The following is an 18,415-nucleotide window of genomic DNA, read 5'->3' on the forward strand; positions in this document are numbered from 1 at the left end:
GAAGTTTCTTCAGAGTATCAAACGGTAGTTCAAATTCAAAATTTCAAAATATTTAAAATTTCACTGTTATTTTATTACCAATATTGGTTTCTTTGAAGCACCAAAAAATTCATGTAGAATTAAAAAGATTCAATTCCAATAGTTCAATTAATTATGGAGTTTAATAGTTTTTTTTCAAAAATATTAGAAAATCAACAAAGTCTGTTAGGCTTTGGAATATGTTTGGATTCACGATCGCATTCTGCTTACCTCACAGTACATTCATGAATAGTGACATAGAATCTGTACATTAAACTATTATTGGAAATAATTTAATAACTGAGGCTTAAAAACTGGTCAAGTATTAGTGGGAAATTAAAGACAAGAAGAAGCTAAGAGCGACTTTCGGGCTAACAAGCCTTGAGAGTTAATTTTTTTTAATACATCCATCAGTTTTACTATAAAGCAACTTTATCGACGAGTGCACAAAGCGTTACATTATTTGAAATTTCTTTCCCATGCTAGGATTTTGTACCCCACGAAACTTGGATTTAGTACCCTACCTTTTATTTTGATCAAAATAGTTGAAAATAGTGACTTTTTACGAGAAAAAGTGACTTTAGTGACTTGAGCTCGAAAAAAGAGATTTTTTAGTGACTTACCCGAAAAAAGTGACCAAGTCACTAAAAAGTGACCCACTACCAGGCCTGTGACATAATGTACCTACATATTCACATCTGAGTTTTCAGAACATTGTAAATTATTGTCGGGTGGTTTAATTAAGTTGGGTGGTTTAATACCCAGAGCATAGGCAATTAACTTTGTTTGAACTGAATTTCCAATAGCTGAGGAACCTGAGAAGTTTTTCCAAAATAATTTCTGAAGAAATTCCGAAAAGAATTCGTAAAGGAATTTCCGAATGACGTTCGATATTCCTTACAATACCTTCTTTGAATTATCGAGGAATTTCCAAAGGAATCTTCCAATTTATTTTCGGAATTACAATTTAACGCAGAACGATCGCGCGATCAATCGGATTAATTTTTTCTGCTTTGTGCTGCCGTGAAATTGATTAGCTAGTGCGCGTATGGTCGTATTTTAGGTCACACACTAGACCGACCGATTGTTTTGCTTTCCGCACAAAGCAAAACTAAATTTCGACGACCGGCCAATCCGTTTACTGGAGAAACACGACTAGACAAGAAATCAACTTTCACTTTCTGATTTATTTACTCACCCGCGCAAAGCAGAACAAAATTACGGCGACCAGCCGATCGTTTTGCTTTCCGCACAAGAAATCAACTTTCACTTTCTCCGAGATAAGGAGATATTGAGCAATAGAAGAAAAATTTAAATAGGCACTAGATCGAAAAAAAAACTCGTTGCTATGAATAGCGACAACACAAAATGCCATTTATTGTTTTTGAAGTAATTATCATTGCCAAAAGATATGGGTATGGGTAACCTCTCCCGTAAAACTGGTAGATCACTTTTACGTAGTGTTTTACGGTGTAAGATCTACCAAACCGAGCCCTAGCTTAATCCATTTTTCAAGCTAGGGCAACAAGTTGTGGTATTTCACGGATTTATTGTATTTAGTCCTCTCTACCAATTGCAGTTTTTGAATTATAACACAATTAACTTTACCCTGCACATGATTGAATTGAAAGACTCCAATTCCTCTCGTTTGAGGCTAAATTGTATGCAGCGGAAACAGATTTTCTAGCAATTAGTTATAAAACCAGGGCCCATTGACCTAGGCTGAATTAACTGCTGGAAAAAGTTCGAGTTAGGGTTCTGTAGATGTACTAACTCTTCATGAACTGGTAAACAATGGTAGCTCGAGGAACACGCGGAAATTCTTGTTACTGAACAACTTCTCTAGATTGAAATTGTCTTGTAGCTAGAGCTAAATCCCGGGTTTGTAGCTGGTGATATTCTAGAAGCAAGACAAGGATGTGACTAGGGCTCCGATGCATGGCCAATTAACAGTATTACTGTTCTGTTTTCTCAAGGAAAGATTTGATGAGGGGCGCGCCTTCAATGAGATTGCTCTCTGTGAAGGGTCTAAATAGCGGGACTGTGTCATGTACTCTTGGGAAAACAAAACGAGAACTGTATCGAAACCGATACTTCATTGCTTCTCAATAGTAATGGAGTAATTCGACATGCACTTAAACACTAAGGATACGGGGAATGCTACAATAGATCTAATAACTGGTCGTAGTGGCACATCCGAACAGGAAAAAAAATGGGTACCCTTGTGGCCCGATGTAAACAGCCCTTCCGGGGAGTAAGAGGTGTTTTGAGAGATCGTGGTGTGGTTTATATGCAGGCCATCTATGCCTTTCTTTGCTCGTCTGACGTCTAATACTCCATTTTTTCTTGTCTTTGTCATATGTTCCGTGTACTATGAAGCTCTGACCATCCGGAAGATGCTCCCTGAAGAACCAAAACTCGAGCACAATGGTACGACAAACCAGTCATGTCAAATACCCGAATGAGCAGCTGAAATACCTCAAACCTAAATCCCAATCCCGTCCATCTTCAAATTACGCAATCTAACCTTGAGTCCCCACGAGTACCTTGGTCTATGTCTATCCCCAGAACTAACTAATAAAATTAATAGTAATGATATCAATTGTAAACATCAAACAGAATTTCGACTTCGTTAAGTGTTATACACACCTGAGCCTGTCAAATAAATACAATAGATTTAAAAAAAGATGGTCTAGTAACCTTAAATGTTTAATACATCGACTTAGGGAGAGTTAATAATGAACAAACAATTACCAGAACTCAGCGGGCTTGTTAGTCATATGGCTACTGCTTCTGCCTCATACGCAGGAGGTCGTGGGTTCAATCCCAGGTCCGTTCCATTCTCCTACTTTGTATCTTTCTCTATATTTCTCATGTTTTAGCAATCGCTAGAACTGGACTTCCATATCGTTTACATTAATATTCCTATACCTTCAACTTGAGTATTCTAACAGTAATCTGCTAGAATTGGAAATGAACTTATAGAGCTCGTTTCCTACATCCAATTAGAAAATCCATCAGTTGACTTCTCCTATCTATGACATTGGCAACTCGTTAACCAAGGCGGAACTCTGCCTCTCGAACCCAACCCAAAAATTCCAACAAATTCCGCATGAACTCGTGGCAAGTGCAGAGGTATATTCGGCTTGCAGTGGCCGAGTGATTGCATCATCATTTCCTCCCCCTTCCCTACATTGACTTGCATTCTGACGTGGCAGGCGCCAGTATGACGTAACAAATGAGATCACCAGTACTTGTACATTGAAGATGTGTGCTAGTCCCAAGCAAACATCTGTTGGTTCCCTGTGCAAGAACAGCTGATCTGGTCATAATGGAGTAGCAACTACGAGCAGTCAATCAAGCTCAAGCTCAAGCTCAACAAACAATTACCAGAACGCATCGAGCTAGAGTGATATCGAGATAGGGAGGTTATCGAGATGTTGAAAGCGGGCGAGTGAATTAATAAGAAGGTGTTGGACGCAGAACGATCGCGCGGCAGTGCATGACTTGACGCGTTTGTGCTAGGACATAGAATAATCGCGAAATCCGGGGTTGTGCGGTCGGTGAATAAATAAAGAGTGCGTGTCCGTGTTTTCTAGAAGTACGCAAAACTATCGCGCGATAATCCGAAGTACTGTGTTCTGCTTTGTGCGGCTGGTAAATGAATTAATAAGTGCGTGTTTGTATTTTGCGAAGTACGCAGAACGACCGTTCGACCATTCGGATTAATTTGTTCTGCATTGTGCGGCCTCAAACCTTAATCCCAACCTCGTCTATACTCAATTTACGCAATCTAACCTTGAGTCGCCACTAGTATCTTGGTCTATGTCCCTCCCCCAAATTAACTAATAAAATAAATAGTAATGATATCGATTGTAAGTATCGAAACGAATCTCGGCTCCGTTGAGCACTATACACGCCTGAGCCTGTCAAATTAATATAATAGATGAAAAAAAGGTGGTCTAGTAACCTAGAATGTTTAATACATCGACATAGGGAGTGTTAATCCTACCTGAACAAAATATGACCAGACTACATCGAGCTAGATTGAAAATGATGAGCAAAAATGATTGAGGGGACCGAGAAAACTATCGACATAGGGAGAGATCTCGAGATATAGAACACCGAGATGTAGAGAGTTGACTGTAAATTACCTTAGGATTTCCTGCAGAAATTGAATTAGGAACTCCTGCATTTTTTTTTCGTCGGCAATTTTAGGATATTCTCAAACAAATTCTTTTAGTAATTTCTTAAGAAATCTCTTCCGCAACTTTACAAAGAAATTCTTGAAATTTCACTTGGGAATTTATTCAGAAATTCCTTCCTCTCTGGAAAGGATTCCTACTTCAAGAGCTCCTTCATAAATTCCATCTAGAAATTCCTTTGATATTTCTGTTCCGCAAATTCCTTTAGGATTTCCCATTTCATTCTGTAATAAAGTTCCGGAAAAAATCTCCGAACAAAATTTCCGGAATAATGCCTGCAGGAATTTTATATGTTTTTTTTTTTTTTTCTAAAAGAGAAAGGAAGTTCCGAAGGTGTTTCTGGATAAAATTACGAAGGCCATTCCAGAGGATTTTCTAAAGGTCTCCCAGGAAGAATATCAAATAGAATTGAAGGTGACATATTCTAAACTATCTCTTATCTCTATATTCTTATCTTATCTCTCTTTGCCTGAAGCAAACTGAAGTGGAGAGAATTTCTAAAGGATTTTCAGAAGAAATTTTCAGAGAATTTCCTGGAGAAGCGTCAAAAAGAATTCTCGAAGAAATTTCCAAAGCCTGAAAGATGTTCGGATTGTTTTTGCAAAGGAATTCCCGAAGGAATTCTTTCAGGAACTTACGACGAATAGGGGAACGGTTCGACACTCCATCTCATCCCATCAAAAACAAAGCAATGAAAAGGTATTTGATTTGTTATTTATTTTAGTGATTTTTTTCAGCCGTAACCACGCATGTTAGCAAAAAGAAGCGACAAGATAAGTGCTGTATTTCTCTGTTTTGGAATCAGATGAATATATGTTCAGTGAGATGGAAAACGGAACAGTTCCCCTACCTATTTGAATTTAAAAACAAATTTCTAGATTTCTCCAAAAACTCTTTCAAAAATAGCTCCAAGAATTTCTTCGGAAGCTACGACCTTACTGTCGAGGTCGAAATACGTATCTGTCAAGGGTACAATAAAGTGCTGGAATTAAATGGAATAGTACAAACTCGTCTTACGATAAGTGAAGACATTCCACCAAAAGCTCAAAATAATTTCAGAAAATCAGATAGAATTTTATTTCAGGAAAATGTTTGATTTTATGGGTCACCTGTGGCCAGTCCTCTGGCTGTCGCAAAATTGACTAGCCCCAGGAATTGTTCGTGTAAATATTAAACGAACTAAAACGTTCTAAATTGAGTGGCTTCTTGTAAGCTTTATATACATAAAAATGAATTTCTGTCTGTCTGAACCTTATAGACTCCGAAACTACTGAACCGATCGGTGCGAAAATTTGTATGCAGAGGTTTTTGGGGCCGGGGAAGGTTCCTAAGATGATTCGAGACCTATCCCCCTTTTGGAAATGGGGGCTCCCATACAAATGAAACAGGAATTTTTGTATAACAAATCAGAGTAATAATCAATTTTAGTCGAAACGAAGTTCGTTGGGTCTGCTAGTAATGTAATATTTATAAGCACTTCTTCTAGGGGTCCTAAATCTACTCTGAGCTATTATGCTTCAGATATTTTCTTAAATCTTCTATTGACTTACTATTGACTTACTACATATCGGAAATTAAACATTCTGGCGAAAATTGAAAGGATGTTAACTTTCATAAGACGCTGGAAAGTGTAACGATATTCTTTTGATAAGGATCTTCGTGTATATTTTCTGCGTAAACTACCTCGAATGTCAAATACGCTTAATACGCTTATGAAAAATTTCATTCAACTTTACAGTAAGGTCCTACATACGCGTATGCGATGCAACTGAAATAGTCGAACTTCATTGGGTAGTACAAACACGTGTACTACAACACTGCCGATACAGTTTAAATCGACTTTCAAGCAAAGGTGCGCCTCTGTGGGCCGGGACCGAAATAGGAGAGACACTGATTGACTGGGAAGGAGAAACAGAAGAAAAACGGCTCAACCTCTTGACTCGAAACTCGCGACTTCGGGCGGCACAGTTTGAACGCCGGCAACCAACCCACAGTCACTGCCACTGTCGATGCCGCCGTCCGTCCGTCGCATCGATGCGGTGATTAAACAAATTCACTAAACATTATTTTCAGTCTCCAACCGAGCGTCGTTCTAGTCAGGAGGAGGTTCTGGGTTACCTTCCCGCGCGCGCTGTCCGTCTTCAGGTGCACTCGATGGCTCGGTAGTGGCAGTGATTGGAGTCGTACCTTGACGACGTCTACCTACTCGAATTATCCGGGAGACTGTTGCACAGAATTTCAGCGGTTTCTGCGGTTTCCAAGCACGGGTCACGTATCAGTAAAAGAAATAGTGCATCAGAGTTGTGGTATAGGATATCGAATTCGTTTCTTGAAATTTTTCGAGTGAGCGCGCGAAATGGCAAAGGTTCTGCGAAGAAGGTGGTAGCGATGATGCAAAATGGAAAGAGGTGATTTTTATTTTTTTAAAGGTATTTCGAATTTCGACAAATTGACGACCGTCGTTGCCTTGCTGGTCGGGTCGAAGCACCTTGCGGTTAATTGGGAAATTAGGTCGTTCTTTGCGTGGCTGAAACCTAATACCAAGCCAAAACCGTCGAATGCTATAGCAATGTTCGATTTCTGGATTTCGTGGACTGTAAGTGGAGTAGTGCCTGATGAGTGGCTGTAGTCGAAGTATCATTGGAACGAAGGAAACGAACGCGACTATTTTTGGACAAATCAACAGTCTTCTTCTGGCCTGCAAGTGATTAATGAAGTGTAAAATTAAGTTAAACAGACAACTTTACGCACCGTCCATTGCTGGGTGGATTGTATATCCGTTACATCTCCTTAGTTTTATGGTGTACATACATAACAAGTGCAGTGAAAGGTGTAAGTGTTTTGTGTTTCAGAAAACCAGAACTACCGGGATGAGCATACTTCTAAGCATACAGTTGATGATGAGGTGTGATCGATGTTCTCTGCATTACGTAGCGGCGGCGCGACGTGTGTCGGCGGTTTGCACTAAATGTTTTTGGATGCACTTTAGAGTGGGTTTTGGTATTTGGTGAGAATATCTGAACTTAATGGGAAGTATGAAGCTAAATGTTCAGTGGATGAGTGCTCGGAGTATAATAATAATGATATTTTGAGTGATACTCAAGTGGATCCTATCTCACATATTATGGGCCACTGTTCTTTACTTTACAACACAAGAACTTGAGTTTAAAACGCATATCTGTAAAGTGATGGAATTAACCATATTTTCTATTTTGACTTAAATATTATAGGTTTTCTTCAAATTTTAAATCGGAAATTTACTGCAGTTTATGGATATTACATTCTGGTGTTTTATTACGTTACGTCATTTGCATTTTCCCTTCGTTGATTGTTTTTTATTTGTTTTTGTCTTATATGGAAAGTAATTAGTACTTTGGAAAGAAAAATGGAAAATTTGGTTGATTAAAAGTGTCAATACTTTTAGTTTTGTATGAGTAATAAATGATGCAACAAATATATTTAAGAATCTCCAAGCGAAACCGCATCACAATGAAATCCAATCAGTGCTAACTGGTTTTTGTTCCCTTATGCGGCGGTAAATCAATGAGAGCAACTTGTACGTAAAATTGTGCAAATTAGTCAAGGATTATAGTCAAAAATAGCTCACACCTCAACTATTGACAACACCATAAAAAAATCATGCCATCACACATGATTTGTTTGCAGATTCGTAGATCCAGTAGCTCTCAGTGGCACCCCAATCGGACGTTGATCCATTGGTTCCGTTCCGGTATACATATCTGGACCGTGCAGCACCTTGCAAAATACGTAGTTGCGCCATCGTTCCATGCGAACAGGTGAAGGTCCACCACACTCTCATGAAGAGTTGGTAAAAATTTGTGAAGGTTAGCTCGATTGTGCGTGGCGCTCGAGTGATATAGTGACGGTTGTGCTATAGATGCTGGATGTGATCGACCACACCGCCTCCCAGCTCTAAATTTATTGAAAAGATGGGCCCCATAACTCATTTCGGCAAAAGAAACAGATTAAACCATCTATCGATTATGATCACTTTCTCGTTCCTTACGAATGGGAATTATAGTCATTATAGTCCATAGCTCAAATTGTTAAAAAAATTACGAAATTTATTAAGTGTTGGTGCTATAAGTGTCATTATTTAAACTCAAGCGAACGTAAATCGATATTGTAAAAAAAAAATTAAAAAAAATCTCCATGTGGTATTAAATACGAAATTTTCGTCTATTGTCTTGGATTGTTTGCATGATTAACACATCTCATTTTAACAGAATATTGATTACTATTTCTTTTTGCTGTCTTTTTCTGTCTTTATTTGAGAGGTTTTTAGCCCCAAATTGCTGTCAATTATTGTGAATTATACATAGGGAACGTTCATAACCCACTTAATTCTTAGAGGGAGGGGGATTGCGAGACGTGTGACGATGCATACAAATATTTTATGATGCTTCGTACAAAAAGTGTGACATAGAAGGGAAGTGGGTTGAAAATGATCATTTTTTACATAACGTAATTAATAGAAATTTCCATATACAAACAAACGCACACAATTACCCGGGGTCTCCGGACGTTTGATATAGAGATAATTTAGCCTTTCGGTGTAGCCTAAAGTACGCGAAAGGCGAAAATGTGTGCTACTCAAGCTGTCAATTCCACTTTTCACGCATCTCGTAGGCGTATTTATAAATGTTCGACGACATCCCATGTGGATAGGAAGGGCGCCTATGGAAGATGCGTTCTCTTCTCTCACCCATCTACGCGGAACATTCCAATATTTTCACGCCTCCTCAGTCAACATGCTTTTTCGCAAATCGACTTTTTTCCACTCAAGGCAATGCTTATGGCATTATCTTATTCCTAACCGGCAGTTGTATTCATCTGTTTCCGACAGACAGCAGTTAAATGCTGTTTGGTTGAGAGAGGCGCAATGGAAATCACGACTCCAAAAATATACTTAATATTCGAAATGCTACACACATTTTATGTTTTGGCGAGTGGTGTGAAGTGTTGTCCAGCCTAACCTCGGGGATTGAATTGCGAATAAAAATATTAATATGAACAGCGAAATAATAGGATCGAATTCTTTTGAAATTTTGTTTACATAGGGAAATGGTTCGGCACTTCATCCCATAGCTCCTATTTCCATCCAAGGATGTTAACGATCATTCAGTAATTTGCGTTCGATCATTTAGTAGTTTGTCAATAACACACTCCAGAAGCTTAATTTCAAAATATGTTGTATGGTGGACTTCTAGTGGGAAGGTTTTTCTACAACTTTGCCTAATGGTTCGTTATTAGAATTCAACTAATAACGGAGTTAGAGCGCTAGTTGCAGTAACTTAAACTAAATGATTGGAATTTTGTTATCATTTAGTCTAAGTTACTGAAACTATAGCTATAACTCCGTTACTAGTGGAATTCAAACAACAAACCATTAGGCAGAGTTGTAGAAAAACCTTCGCACTAGAAGTCCACCATACAACACATTTTGAAATTCAGCTTCTGGAATGAGTTATTGACAAACTACTAAATGATCGAACGCAAATTACTGGATGATCGTTAACATCCTTGATTCCATCAAAACCAAATCAATGAAAAGGAATTTGGCTTGTTTCTTATTTTTGTGTTTTTTTTTTCACCAGTGAGTAGGGTATACAATCATGGTTTGAACTAGTAAAAAGCGTATCATGGTTTGAACCATTTTGAAATCAGTAGAAATTACCATCTCATTGGCAGGAAATGAACCTATAACAGTATGAATGGCATATTTATATACTGGAAGTGATAGAGTTTATTTAAACATTCGTACATATTGCTTAAGTAATAAAATGGAGCGATTTAACCTTTTGTCTGTGCTCTGGGGTCAATATGACCCCAGGCCACTTTGAGTGGCTGCCATTTTTTTAATTTCCAACCGATTCTCCTAATTTTTGGTAGTTTGGTAAAACTCGCCGAGATCTGTCTCCTAGGTGCAAATTCACTTCAAAAATCTTGAAAGTATGAGCTACAGTGCACTTTTTTCAAAAAACTTACGTTGTCTGTGCTCTGGGGTCAAATTGACCCCAAATTGAAATTGCTATAACTTTTTTAATGCTTGGCCAATTTTAGATTTTTGGGGCTGTTTCGAAAGATAATTTAATCATCTTTCAGGTCGTTACCAAAGATTGACTATAGGTGGGCGGGTACATCGCGGGGAGGGGTTTTCGTAAAAAGGGTACAAAAACAGTGATTTTTCATGCTTATTTTACTTATATCTGAAAATCCTACCCATTTTGAACTGCACCTTTTCAAAATGGTTATGCAGGAAGGCGTGTGCTTTGATATGAGGCATTGATTAGTTTAGAGCATGGTCGCTAGGTGGCGGTATATTTGAATTCATTAATTTAGACTACTCAAGTGATTCCGATATATGGAATTTTCCTCATTGTACATATTCTTATCGCACATATTTGAAATTTTTGAAGATGACGTCTTAAATAAAGTTCGTCTGGTGGGAATGGACTGTCATGTAACGGAATAAATAATTAGGAAATTTACAAATAAGCGGCGCTAGCGTACTTGCAATATTCTTGCATATATGAAATATTATTTTAGCTTGAGACCCCTCATACCTACACTCAAGTTGTATTCGGCAATATTATTCAGGATGTCTAGCACTTCAAAGCGGTGCTCAATATAATGAGTACGTCTTCCAATTTTTAAATTTGTGCGATAAGAATATTTAGACTGAGGAGAATTATATATATCGCAATATCTTAAGTAGTCCAAAATAATGAATTCAAATATACCACCACCTGGCGGCCGAGTTCTAAACTTATCAACGCCTCATGCCAGAGCCTTCCTGCATAACCTTTTTAAAAAGGTGCAGTTCAAAAAGGGTAGGATTTTCGGATATAAGTAAAATAGCATGAAAAATCACTGTTTTTGTACCCTTTTTACGAAAACCCCTCTCCGCGATGTACCCGCCCACCTATAGTCAATCTTTGGTAACGACCTGAAAGATGATTAAATTATCTTTCGAAACAGCCCCAAAAATCTAAAATTGTCCAAGCATTAAAAAAGTTATAGCAATTTCAATTTGGGGTCAATTTGACCCCAGAGCACAGACAACGTAAGTTTTTTTGAGCACAGACAGAAGGTTAAAAACGTCCTGAATTTGCGCTAAATCCCCCTCACCAGTGGCATAATTTCAAAAACTTCGTAAAGGACACATTTTATGACACAGGAGTGATATCAATATATCAAAAGAACGCTATTTTTATCTGTAATCGATTGACATCATCATACAATTGAGAAACAGCTTTAAATTTTTAAAATAGTAGCATTTATACAAGGTAAAAACTGATCATGGTTTGAACTTGTAAATGCAGTCATGTTCTGCTGCTGTCCGCTAGGAGCGCTACATGCGCCTAGCTGGAGCATTTTGTTTACATCTCCAATATGAAAAAATCGCAATTTTCATATCGATGATTTAGACGATTTTCACACGATTCGAGTTACTAATCTAATGCGAGAAGATGAATAGTAAAACAAATTTGCTTTTCTATAGATTTCCTCAGCGTTTCATGCATGTGATATATTATTATATTTAGGAGCTGCATAAGCATAAATATGTGCACCCAGGATGTTTTTAGAAAGATAAAGAACTAAGCTTCTATATAAACTAGAAATCGCAGTTGTAACATGTCCCTTTAATGAAATAAATCAACTTTGTTTTGACGGCTCATCTGAAACCCGCCATTTGGTTCAAACCATGATTGGATACCCTAAATACGTATACACTGGATTTTGTTTTACGCTATTTACATTTTCTCAATTTTCCACTCATCCTAAATGTTTAACGTATATCAACTATCATGTGATTTTTCTTTGATTTATTCTGGATTTTTTGAATCATGTTGCGAGTTTGGTGGCAAATTGAAGTCACACGATCAAAAATACGAGCGAAAAAAAATCGTGTAAAAACAAAATGCTGTGTATTAGCAAAAAAAAAGCAACGAGTATGATGCTGTATTTCTTTGTTTTGTGATGAGAACTGTTCCCCTATATGGTTTTGCTTTTCATTATTTTATGCAAAAAATGTTCTTTCAATATATCCAACAAAGTAGAAGACGTGAAAATAGTGCTATGACGCAATTCGCCAGTCGAATCATAAACGATTCTTCAGGCCATGGGTCTCGTACTCGCGACTGATTTGATTCTTGCACGAAATACCTATAAGACCGACCGGGAGTAGCTATGGCAACTAATGTACGATTACGGATTTCCGGATAAACTGATACGGTTGATCAAGGCGTCGATGGATCAGTGCGTAGTTCGAGTTTCAGGGGAATTCTCGAGTTCGTTCGAAACGCGCAGAGCGTTATATTGGTATTATGGTACGTAACTTTGATACTGAAAAGAGAAACTAAACGGATTGGACTAGTCATCAACACATCGAAGACGAAGTACATTGATAGGAAGAGACACACTCAACAAGCCACTCAACAAGAGTTTGTATCGGTGGTGACGAAATCGAGGTCGTTGAATAATTCGTGTACTTGGGCTCACTAGTGACTTCCGATAACGATACCAGCGAAGAAAATTCGGAAACGCATCATGGCAGGTAGCAGGAAATCGTACGTACTTTGGACTCCGCAAAACGCTCCTACCGTATAGAATTCGCTGTCGTACCTAACTGACTATTTATAAAACGCTTATTAGACCGGTAGTCCTCTAGACACGAGACCTGGAAAATTGGAGTCTTCGAGAGTAAAGTAAACCACGAGTTGCATCAGCTGTTGGGAGAACCATCCATCGGTCACACCGCGAAAATCGGAACACTATGGTGGGCCACGTACACAGTACGTAAACCGATGAGAATGGTTCCCGACAACGATTCGACGGGCACAAGAAGGCTAGATGCGCAGCGAGCAAGGTGAAAGACAATAATTATTGGCGAACTTGAGTGACTGGCGACGTGCAGCCGTAGATTGTGTTGAATTACGAAGGCTTTTGTTTACTGCACAAGCCGGCCTTAGCCTGAGATATAAATAAATAAAGAGATACGAGAATTTGATGATTTTTCATGTGAGAATCAAAAACACACATGAGAAAAGTGGAAGGCGAACTTCGCACGATGCGTACGCATCGTCCTCGCAATGCCCATAGTGCTCTATAGTCAACGAAAATGGGAAAGATATTTGATCCAAAAAATGTTTCTGGAATCGGACAAATAGCTATGTTTGGATCATACGAGAGCCGCAATGCCTATGTGTCATAGGCTATGACTCAGTCTGTAGCAGTTATAGTGAGTGCGTGGTTAAACAGGCCTCTCTACGAAGATATGCCCGAAGCCACTGCCTAGGAAAACATGAGTCTGTGTTAGGGAAATAACCCTAAAGGACCTGGACTGCCCTAGCTAAGCAAAGACTGCATTAATGTCTTAGCTGTAACGATTTTCATGGGTGTTTTACCTCATGCAACAGTTAATCAATATAGCTAACTGATGCCATCTAAAAATTGTAGAAAATCTCAATCATATTGATAATATTCACAATTAAAAAAAGTGCTGTTATTTCGTTGCCGGAAAACGCCTTATATAATAAGGAAAGTTTTGATCACCGCGTGACTTTATCGAAATTAATTTATTGGCTTTTTTCGGTGATAATTATACTACTCAAAGCGAAAGGGAGTAGATGAAAGTACTGAAGATATTAAAGTGATCAAAACTTCCCTAATTATTGAATCCAATTGGCGAATAATTGATGAGATACAGTTCGAATAAGATTCAATTTGGGCAAAGTATGAGCTTGCGAGAGTTATGCGTGAAGCGATTTAGCGCGCTCTTGTATGAATCTCTGAAAATATGCCCCGAATCAATAGAACTGTTCACGCTTGCCGAACAGCACATTAGCGGGCTGAAATCGCTGAAAAGCCGTTCCTTGGTGGACTTAGGCAGAATAACAGCGATTTCAACAATGCTTGTTCTCTCAAATGACCCTCTGCTAATCTTCAGTTTCTTTTCATTTTACACTTGCCGCTCGCTTGCGGTGTCAATCGAATATATTTAATATTGAAAAGAAAAGAATCGTCACCCCCTCCCCCGGATATCTTCGCCCTAGAATAATATTTTTAGGAGGCAACAGAAAAGTCGGAAAATTTTAAGGATTCTTTATTAAATCCGAGGAGTTTTCCAATTTTGCCGATTTTTGAACTGCAATCAACAGATTTCATAATGATAAGATGGTCTTCCATCCAGTCTTCAAAAAATCACACTCTGGGAGCTGCTGAGATTCAAAAAATGGTAGAGAGATCAATCCCAATCACGCAAACGATCCCAATCCAGGCATGCATTGCCTTTTTCCACTTTGTATGGGAAGATTGAATCCTGGGATTTAATCCCAAAACATTTGATGCTTTTTGTACAATCCCAATCTAGTAATCTATTTGACATTATTCAGTAATTCAATTTCACTGAAGTGTCAAGCAAGGGTTTTTCACCCAGGTCAATTTTGTATGTGCAAAATTTGTTATTGCGTTTAACAATCAGTCATTATTCATTGCAGATGAGGCCGCAAGGCATATAAGATAGTTTACCAGCAAAATCCTACACAGTGCTGTATTGTTGAATGTTCTCCTTACCATGGTCATTTTGAGGAGCTGAATCTATCGATAATCAACAACCCAATCGACGATAACAGTATCCAAAATCACTCCTCAATTGGTGATAATCCAAAAAATTAATAATATCAAACTTTTTTTAAAGAATAAATATGATAAATAATTTTGTTTTATTGACATAATTCTTTAGTTTCATTTATCACAATGCTATCATCGGTAACCCATAACAAAAAGTATCGAAAAACATAGTTGAAGAACCAAAGAATCCACTGTTCTTATTTGATTCCAGTACAGTGATTGACCTTTTTTTCAACCAACGCCAGCCGTTTGCAATGGGCCTTCTATAGCTTTACTGCTATAAGGGTGATAATATGACGTCCACTACTTTTTGAGATATTTAAACCCCCTCCCCCGTATGTACTGTCACTATATCTTGGATCACTTCCCCCTTCAAACTAAGGATGTTATTTTCGAACGGCCCCTGAATTAGTTTATGTGGATGGTGGCAGGATCTATAAATTTTCGACTTCTTTAAAAATAGCCATTTGCATAGCAGTTTTTTACACACCAAGCTTAATTTCAAAATATTTAAAACAATTGAAAAAAAATCTTCGGTATTTTTTGACAATCCTGGCGGTTGTCAACATTTCGTTTCTGGATAAAGGAAAGAAAAACGGAAGCCCTTCCACGGGAAGCTGAGCTTCAGTACAGTGGACGATTGGTTTTAACACACCCTATCGGTCTTGGCCGAACGTGAAAAGATGGATGGACAAACATTACTCCGAGCAACAGGATGGTTCAGTAGGGTGGTTCAAAAATCGATTTTGCTCCACAGTGCTCATCTGATTCTTTACCATGTTCTGAGTGTCCTCTGAAAATTTGAGCTCATTTGGATTAAAACTGATTTAGCACAAGCCGTTTCAAGTTTGCATGCAAATTAATATGGGGAAATTTATTTTTTCATTATACTGTTAATGACGTTTCCCCATTAAGCGCAGGTTAAAAGAAAACCTACATAGCTAAAAGGGATACTCAACAGCTTTCACCCAACGAAAACCGCATGTTGATTAATCGTCCCAGTAATTAGTAATCGATTTTAAGACAGGTTGCGAATCTTTAGTCATGATCGTTAAACTTCTTTGAGGGCATCACTGAAATGTGCAGTGCAACATAGTAGCCTGAATTTGTGTGTGCTATCTTTCGCGCCACGAGCAGCAATGTTGCCTGTTGATAAGTTATGCAATTAGCTCCAGAAAACCACGGTATAGATTAAATTCGATTACTAATTATTGGAACGATTAATCAACATGCGGTTTTCGTTGGGTGAAAGCTGTTGAGTATTCCTTTTAGCTATATAGGTTTTCTTTTAACATGCGCTTAATGGGGAAACGTCATTAACAGTATAATGAAAAAATAAATTTCCCCATATTAATTTGCATGCAAACTTGAAACGGCTTGTGCTAAATCAGTTTTAATCCAAATGAGCTCAAATTTTCAGAGGACACTCAGAACATGGTAAAGAATCAGATGAGCACTGTGGAGCAAAATCGATTTTTTGAACCACCCTATTGGTTCAGTTCAGTCACGCCCAACCAACATTTAATACGTTCTTTCCCGGAAATACCATAATGTTCACTGAGAAAATTCTTCATATTGAATATATTTGTCGCACACATAAATTTTTGCAATTTGGGAACCCAAATATATGCAATTTGTGTCCACACATAAATTCAATAACTGCATATTAGAAACCACACATTCATTTTATTTGATTATAGATTCTATTTGTACTTCGCGTTGAAAGTGGTTATGTGTGCCCTAATAAACATCATGAGTTAAATTAATGGATTTTTGCCAATAAAAATGTGTGGAGTTTTTGCAGTGTTGATGGTCCTACTAATCCTTCCTGAACGGTATTTTATATCATTGTTAGGTTTTACAAAGTATTATCAGGTTCCTTATCTTCATAGAGCTCTGTATCCTTCGAATTCCACCATGCGTTTCTCGACTTCCACAGTATTTTAATAAAAGCGTCAAAAATATCTTTCAAATTGCGACTTCACTACTTATAGTAACCATACCTATAATGTATGTGCATTTTCAGTTTATTTGGACTTTTAATTGAGCAAGACAGTTTTCCAAAGATTTAAATCTAGGATTGAATCCGGGCATCAATCATGCATGCTGAGATTAGAAAAAATAAGGATTTGAAACAATCTTGAAAATAAGGATTATTTCAAAGCATGCTTGTTTCAATCTGAAAGTAAAATGATGCTCTTGAAACACTGCTTCCATCCATTACTTTTTTCTATGGAGCTAGCCTCGAAAGATAAACAAAAAACGTGACTGCTAGATCGAAATAGTAGTTTGTGCAACTAGTTGCAAAAAGATGATTTTTTCAGCACGAGTTGCCGAGTTGGATAAACACTATGAGTGCTGAAAAAATCGAGTTTTGCAACGAGTTGCACACGCTATTTTTTGCAATGACGAAAAATGGGCTTTAATATGATAAATCTTTACCAAAATTGTACAATCGAATTTACTCCACATGATCATTCATGCCAATAAATTATGTTGCGGCAGAGAACAATAAGATTCCATCTTATCGTGCCAAATTGCATAGCTTGAAAAGCTATGGAGCGATGGATGCAATTGCCTTTGGAAAATTGTGATGTTATGTCCAACAAACCATTTCATTTATTACGAGACGCTTAGAGTACACTATTTAAACACTCACCCAAACTAATTCTGCTAAATGTTGTCATGTAACTACTGTCCCAATGTAGGTTTTTCATTATAGCACCCAAATGAGTGCTATAATGAATATTATGCAACCCATTTGAGTTGCATAATGGTCATTAAAGCACCCATTCTGTTGGTATGGAAAAGTAGGCCGTTTTATCACTCAAATGACAACTGTAAACCAGGTTTTATGATCAGGAATTGCAAAAAACCTGTTTTCGGTTCATTATTTCTCCTCTCACTCACTTTTTGCGAGAACAATTAGAAAAAATCTGTGGTGGGCTACGGTGGGAGTCGAACCTTAACAATGATAGCTGTGAGATGCACTTACTCTAGCAACACCATCGCGCTATCTGCATGTAGGTAGGCATTAGGTTACACTGACCAAACGGGTTCAGCATACTGGTCTCACATTATCTGGCGCCCCAGAAAAAGTTCCGCATTCCATTGTGCATCTGTAAAGTCTGGAGATTCAATCCATTGGAAATGGAATGTAAAGAAATCTGTAACAGAGCTGAATAATTAAGAGGAAAGGGGAACTTGAGCCTTGAGATGAGGGTCTTGAGGGTCTACTGAAGTTATAGGACGAAGGTACTTAATTTTGAATATCTAAAAAAAATAATAAAGAATACACAGTCATTTTTTATTTCTGCAGGTTAGCAGAATAAAGAACAGACTTCCGTAAAATAAAAATACTGTTATTTGCTGATTTCCAGTAAACTATTTTCTGTGCTTTAGCAATAAAACGTCATAATTCTCAGCAAAATACGTGTTTACTGGAAGCTAGGACATGATGTGACAATTCAATCGAGACCGTCTTGTTACTATTCAGTCGGTAGCTCTGACGAGGTGGTCACCAGTGTAACCAAATT

General features: G+C 37.9%; 1 protein-coding gene across 4 annotated transcripts in view; it reads left to right on the forward strand.

Moving 5' to 3' along the window:
• The window catches only part of LOC134213700 (uncharacterized), a 62,885-nt gene that overhangs the window by 13,923 nt on the left and 30,547 nt on the right, over positions 1-18,415 (forward strand). Inside the window, exon 1 of one of the 4 annotated variants that reach the window (XM_062692984.1) lies at positions 6,218-6,631. The exons of the other annotated variants lie outside the window; for them this stretch is intronic. The gene's annotated coding sequence lies outside the window, so the exon portion shown is untranslated. Of the gene's footprint in view, positions 1-6,217; positions 6,632-18,415 lie in introns of those variants that run through there. 4 annotated transcript variants of the gene reach the window in all.

The sequence above is a fragment of the Armigeres subalbatus genome, chromosome 2, assembly GCF_024139115.2.
Source record: "Armigeres subalbatus isolate Guangzhou_Male chromosome 2, GZ_Asu_2, whole genome shotgun sequence".
NCBI lineage: Eukaryota > Metazoa > Arthropoda > Insecta > Diptera > Culicidae > Armigeres > Armigeres subalbatus.